Consider the following 7,379-nt stretch of genomic DNA (forward strand, 5'->3'; position numbering starts at 1 on the left):
CTACTATTCTCCAAAAGCGGGCACTAATTCAGAGTCCAAACCACACCTTGCCTCTAAGAGACGTGGCTGTGTTGGCCTCAAAAATCACATGCTGGCAGGAGCCAAATAGGAAAAGTGAGCTGAGCCCTAATGTGTGTTGGAAAGGAAGCTTCAGTGTCTTGAAGGGACCTGTCCCCCAAAGTGAAAGCTTGCTGCACCTGTCCTACACAAGTGTTTCAAGTCCTTGTCAGAGCCTGGAGGGCAGTTCTTCTCCCAGGTAATTGTGCCCTCTCACCCATCAAACCACCTCCCAAGCTCTGGTGTATGCAAGAGATGCAAATATTCTCTTGATAGGATTATTTATATTTATATTTCATTATAAACAAGTCAGGAAAGTGAAAAAATCCAACAGCTACAAAAATCCCATGACAGTAAGGGAGCAAAGCAATTCATCACATTATGTTTTCATATTTATACAGCTCTGCAACAGTATCACAAAGAGGAAAGATAAAAAGCAGTTAATATAATTCGCATGTTAATAGCCCACATATTCCAGAAAGTGAAAAAAGAGAGAGGATAATATTGCCAGAGCACAGACATGAAAGGTCAAGTCAGATCAAGGTGCTGGCAATCATCAAACACAAAAGAAACACCGTAGAAACTTGCATTTAAAGAAGAATAAAACAACAATAAAGAATTCTGATGAAAAGCAGGTAGGCATTTCATTTCCCTGAATTAAAAGTGCTCTTCAAATGTGTTCATCCTCAGATAAAAAGAAAAGAGAGAGTGCAAAGAAGTGGTGTCCTTGCAAAACCCCAGCAGAGCTCAAACTGCAGTGCTGGCTCCGGGGATGGCCTCTGAAGTTAAGCAGGACAGGGGGCTGAATTCTGCCTCCTTTCTCATCTTTGATTGCACCTTTTTCATGTGTCAGTCCCAGGAAGCATCAGTGGAGAAAACCAGAAGGATGCAAACTTGCTGCTAAGTCGTCAGGACAACCTCTGCTCATCTCATCTTCGGCAAGCTGATTTTGCAGGGCTGTGTCCAAACCACCGTCATTGCTATTCATCTCACAGCTGTGCTTCAGAACTTTCACCTGCAAATGGGATTACAAATGCAATCATTAGTACAGATTCCCCAAGAAGCTTTCACAGTATTACAATTAGATTTCCCATTCTAGCAGCATCTAAATCAATATGATATGATTAGTTACTCTTGTGGATTACATGCTGCTGTACAAAACCTTCACACACAGAAATCTGAGTAATTTAATCAGGCAGTAATGGATTCTGGGAATGCTCCCACTGTCTAGAAACTTAAAATCATTCTGTCTCTATAATAATTTGCCATTATGCACCTGAAGGTAAATTGCCTGACATACCTGACAGTGGACAGCAGTGATTAAAACAGGTCACATCTCATCAGCCAAAGTGGCAACTCCCTCTGAATTCACTTTGCAAACTGAATTTGAGGGAGAAAAAAACCCCATCTTTAGTTGTTTTTCCTGGGCTATAACTTAGGTTTTAAGCTGTCTCTTTAAATACATCTATGTGTGTATTTGTGTGTGTGTGAGAGAGAGAGAGAGAAAGACAGTGTAAGTGATACACATTTCTCATCATTTTAGTCAAGGTGAGAAGAGTATATGAACTAATGCTCCTGGGGAAATGCAGCAGACCAAGGCAGAAATGAGCACATCATTTTATTTCTCTGAAGGTGCTCAGCACTGCTGAGCAAGATATTGGGAAGGAGGAACCTTTCTGGAAGGGTCTTGAAAGAAAAGAGTCCTTGGCTGCCATTGCTAGCAGCTCACAGGAGAGAGCAATTCTGTGTACAGGCACCTGAGCTGCTGATAGCTGCTGTTCAGGAAAGGATTTGCACCTCATGTTTCCCCAGCTTGGATAAACAGCTCAGCCCCACACCTCTGAGCTGCAGCAGCTCTCCTCTGAGATTGCAAACAGTCCTGAAAAACAAACCAGCATGCTTGGTGCTGCAAAGGCAGCTGACAAAGGCAAGGGGAAAACACACAAACTCATGCATGGAGAAATAGCTACAGCTTCATTTGAAAAAATTGTCTTGTATGTTTCTAGGCAGAAACTACTCAGAAATGTGCTGCTGTTCATCTCTTATCCTACCAATATGCAACAGCTTATGCCTAAGAAATACAAGTCATTATGTTACTTTTGAGGACATTCCTTTTTCTTACAGCACTGTTGCATTGTAATGGTCCTGACCCGTAGTTTAGCCTGTGGACTCCTGCTTTTGAGGAGGATTTTTCCTATGGTAAATTGATATTTCAAAAAGCCAGTTGGCAAGAAAAGAAAGAAAAATAGCTATCCATGGAAACTTTCCTAAGCAATAATTGCCAGTGAACCCTGCCCTCATTATAAAACTCTACATAGCCTGACATAAAAAAGCCCCATGATGCACATACACTTTTCACCTCTACATTCTCCATAATAATCTCAGCTGTGTTACTCTGTTCAGATATGCTGACCAGAGTAACACAGTTTCAGTGTTACTCTACATCTTTTTGGGGGTGGGGTGTGGTCTGTGTGCTGAGCCAGGTGTGCTGTGTGCCAGGGCTGCTCCTTGCCCAGAGACACCACAGAACTGGCACTGCCAAAACCCCACTGGCACTGCTGGGTGTGTTAGTCCTTCTGGCAAGAAGCTGTTAGACAAACCTCTTCTTAATTCTTTATTGGAGGAAATCTGTGAAGCCATTAACCAAAGGAATTGGTGGCATTTGGGCAGGGGGAGGAGGGTGCTGCCAACGCCCTGGTCATGGCCACTTGCCCACCCATGCTCTGCAGCCCACAGTTCACCATTGAAAGGAAGGGTTGACATTTATTGCAGGCTGGAGATTGGACCACTGCATTACCATTAATAAACAATAAAGCTATTAAAGCATATTAAAGCTTGGCAATGAACTTGTCAAAATGGATGATCTATAAATCAATATAAACAGCAGTGACAGGCAGTAATTGAATTCCAGTGGTTCCTCATAACATGCTAAATATGAAAGGACATGACATGCTGAAAATAAAGTAAGAAAGCTGAAAAATTGATAGCATTAACGTTCTCCTGGTGAAACGTGGCATCACTTCAGCCCTTAATGGGGATCAAACTGTGAATACGTATTGACTTCTTCTTTTAAAACAAGAAAATGGCCATATAAATCTGAGACTTCCCAATTTAGAAATGGCTGCTCAAAAAGTTCACAGGCGCGCTGGATGTCGCTGCCACAGAGCAGCAGACAGAGCCCTCCTCCGATGGGTTCATTAGCAGGACTTCTTGCTTTACTTGGGTAGGAAGAAGGATGGGTTTTGTACAATCCAGAAAGCCTCTGAAGTTGATTCATCCATTTTCATCTTCCATAAAGGACCAGCAAAAACCCATTGGGCAGGAGAAGTTAATGCTAGCATGCTGCCAGGCTCGGGTGGCTACATATCTTTCAAATTCAAATATAACAAGCCAGGCCTCAAATATCAGCGGAGATCGAGACAATCAGAATGGAAAGAAATTGGTGAAGTCGCAGCAAGCCTTTTAATGTAGATTCAAGTGACAGCAAATAAATCATGACAGCCTCTGTGGATGGAACCAGGGCCTCATTCTTTATTTTCTCTTGATGTGCTCCACTTAGTGAAGCCTTTCTTACACGATTTTTTCAATTGAGCCCTAAGCCACTGGAGTTCAGAAAATGCTGAAAGGGAGGGCTCGGACATCTTACTGAGAATTATTATCTCTGTGCCACCTCACTCATGGGCAGAGAGCACTTGTATTCAAAAATCATGGGAGATATTTGCATATTTGGATATCTGGATATTTTTTAGAAAATAATTACATAAATTAGTAGCCATGTATGAGTAGTGGCCTGCCAATAAGGTTCTGAGTGGTTGAGAGCAGCAGAGATGGGACTGGTCACCAGTGCAGAATCAGTGCAGCCACAGAGCAGCAGGTGTGCCTGGCTTGGCTGCCACCACTGGGCTAAAACTGCTGCATGGATGAAGTTCATATTTAACAAGACGTAGAACTTCATTGGGGCCACTCTGCACCATTGAGTCTTGAAAACAGCCCATGTTTGGAAAAGAGACAGGTGTAGGGGTGGGCATTTTCTGAGAGTTACTCTGTTTAGACACAAAATTTGAAATTAAAATGGAAAAAACTTGTAAGAAACAGATCAAGGAGGCAGCATTTTTTCCTTTTGAATATAATTTATTCTTTGGGGTCAGCCAAGACTCATCTGACCTATCTGATGTACATTCTGTCTTGAGATTTGCTGAGCATGTACTGATGTAACATGAAAGGTTAAAGAAACCCATGATAAAAAGTCTAAAACCGTTAAAGACAATCTGTAGAATTATAAAACATACATCATCCATACCTTGCATGGAGACTGGTGAAGCAGGCCTCAAACAAAACAATTTTTCCTGTGAGGCTATCGAGGGTGCCAGTATACAGCATCCTTGCCAACTTTCGTACACCATTTTCCCCATCCCATCCTAAACTCCTCCACCAGGAGCTGTGTTACCCTCCTGTGCCTTTAAACCTGCAGGAGATGGGAAGCATGATGTGCAATAACAGTACTGGCTTTAACCAACAAGACAGCTCTGATACATTGTCCACTGAAATAGATGAACTTGCCTTGAATTTTCCCTGCATTTGCATCATCCTTAATTTTTCTTATGTGGAGATTTTTTACTGTAATTTAAAAGATTTAGTCAACTGAATGCAGTGTTGATTAGCTCAGTACTATAATTGTGCTTCATGAACACCTAGTGCTTGTATGTTACAGCTGTCCAAATTCCCATTACACTATTAATCTAGCTTTTATGATACTTCAGAACTGAAGTATCAAAAAACTGTGATGTAAGTGGAAGAAACCACAGTGGCAATTTACAAAAGAGCCCATATGAGTTATTATGAAAGTAACAAAAAAACAAAACAAGTGAGCCTGTTTGCAAAACCCAGAGAATGCTGACCTGTGAGAACAAGGAAAAACCAGATATGACATACCAATAGCCAGCTTTTCAACACTGCCTACAGCATGTCACCCTGCTAGGTTCAGGGCCATGTACTTGTTCTTCAGTGCCGATGGAAGAAATCCAGCCCTCTCCCCTCAGATTTCCTTTCTCCAGCACCTGTGGGGGAAGAGAAGCAGCCTGTAATAATTGTGTTAATACACTATTCACATTTCCATTTGTTGTTTTCTCAGCCACTACACTTAGAGAAGGGTTTTGTACCATAAGAGAAACCCTTACTCCCCAAATACTTACACCCCAGGGATATACAACATAAGCATCTCAGTCACTGCTGGTTTTGGAGTACAGTTCTAGTGTAGTGTAATTGCACTAGACCTGTTTTGTTCAAGCAAGGCGAGACACAAACCTGCTCTGCAAAGTCAGGGAGCAGAGAATTGCTCACTCACCTCTCACTGCTGTGCACAAGCTCCCTGTCTGTGTGTCCTCTGCAGCAATCCACACCTGGGCCAGGAAAGAGGCACTGTAGAAAGAAAAATGGCTAAAAATAACGTGACCAGTGTCCAGTTGAAGGCTTATAAGGAAGTGTGATAAATCTATTTGTGCTTCTTCTGTACTTGGAACAAAGCCAGGAAACAAGTTATTTTTTACGGGAATGCACCACCTCATTTTCTTATGAAATAATCATCTCCTTGCAGGGTACTAGAGAGGGATTTTCCTGGGGGAACTTGGTAGTGAGAAGGGCATTAGGAACATTTCTGAAAGCTGTTGTCCCTAGGCAAAGCAAGAGCTTTCTTTTCTCAACCCCAACCTAAGTCCTAACCTATTTGTGACCTTTATATCTATCCCTAATCCTAACTTTTGCCTTGCTCTGTTACTAGAGGGAAAGAAAGACTGCTTTTTATTATTATTATTTTCCTAATGTGAGTCTGGCAGAACTTCCCAACTCATGTTTAGGGTTAGGGTTGAAAGAGAAATGCCAGTACATCAATGCAAGTGAGACTGAAATGGGGTTGCAAAAGGGAAGCAGAGGCTTCAGAGATGGTAGCTGAGAGAAGTATTTAGTATGTGTAGTATGGGTAATGGCCAGAGGAAAACTGCCAGTGTTTTAGCTGCAGCTGGTTTAAGGTTAATACTAAGTTTAGGGTTAAGAGAAAAGTCCAGAGTTTCATTTGCAGTAGGGCTGGAAAAGAGCAGAAAAAGAGATCAAAGAACACAGTAGTAAAATATTTCAAGTTCATCTGTCACACTAATTCTCACTAGCTACTAGTGAGGTGGTGAGGAATGAGTGACACAGTGCTTAGATGCACCTCTGAACCCAGTGATACCTCCTGACAGAACAAAACACCTCCCAGGAGTCAGGTGCCCTTTCTCCAGCCAAAACAAAAAAGACTGAGATTAAAAAACAAAGATTTTCTTTCATTATTGTTTAAAGACTGATTATTCACAATCTATATTCTCTGTACATTTCTGACCAATAGCCAGCATTAGATCTGGCTCCTGAGTCAAACAGAACATGTTCTTGAAAATATGATTCCAAAAAGGATGCTTTGCTCAAAGTGCCTAAATTGGAGCCAGACAGAAGGCAAATAATGCTACCCAGACATAAATTGTGCTGAAACACAATTCTGGTTGCCCCTAGGCTCATTATTTCTCACTTGCTTAAGAACAGCAGTGTTTGGTGTCACTGGTCTCTGGAGGCTGCCAACCACAGCCTTCTACTGCTCACCTGCCCAGGTGCAGAGGAGTGGTACAAGGCTCCTTCCACTGCCTCCATGGCTGCTCCTGCCTATCAAAGACCTACTGACAAAAGCAAGATATTTAATTCTTGCCAGCAAAAAGCACTCGCAATCTTTTGTTCACTGGACATGAGGACAAATATCTATTAACTGTGAACTGCACACTCATACAAGAACTGAATGCCTTTGGTGGTGATGAATGTAAATGCATGTATCTTCTTGAGATGAGACTCACAGATTCCAGGAATTGCTTCCTACTTTACATTTTGGGTGAATAGTCAACTGAGCTTGAAAAACATACAGCTTAGAAAGCATCCTTCCCTTCCTCTCCATGATTGCTAGGCAAGGGATGGGGAAAGCAGGCTGAGTCCAGCTGTGGCAAAACCCTTGGGAGGACATGCAAAGCCATCTTTTTGATTACGTAATCCCTCTGCAAGCCCTTTCCCCTTAAAACACGATTAAAAGCAGTGGCCAGGAGGAGTTCACCTTTAGAAAACGACACTGACAAGAAATCACTTCCCAAACAGATAGTTGCCTGAGTCCCTGAGATGAAGAAGAGGTTTGATGGATAAGAGGGCAATATTAAAATGTCTCCTCACATAAGAAAACAGAATGAGAGCAATCATCAGAATTTATCAGCCTGAGAGGAGCAGACTGTTTTCTTGGCACTGAAGGAACCCAATACACT

At 42.1% G+C, this 7,379-nt stretch overlaps 1 long non-coding RNA gene across 1 annotated transcript; it reads right to left on the bottom strand.

Annotated features, from left to right (window-relative positions):
* Window positions 1-396: 396 nt before the first annotated feature.
* Window positions 397-5,870, bottom strand: LOC148223731 (uncharacterized). The gene is made up of 3 exons (XR_015804197.1): window positions 5,402-5,870; window positions 4,990-5,114; window positions 397-1,072 (listed from the first exon to the last, which is right to left on the bottom strand). It is a non-coding gene; the product is annotated as an uncharacterized LOC148223731 (long non-coding RNA).
* Window positions 5,871-7,379: the final 1,509 nt, after the last annotated feature.

Source organism: Sturnus vulgaris, chromosome 5 (assembly GCF_052056855.1).
Source record: "Sturnus vulgaris isolate bStuVul1 chromosome 5, bStuVul1.hap1, whole genome shotgun sequence".
NCBI classification, from domain to species: domain Eukaryota; kingdom Metazoa; phylum Chordata; class Aves; order Passeriformes; family Sturnidae; genus Sturnus; species Sturnus vulgaris.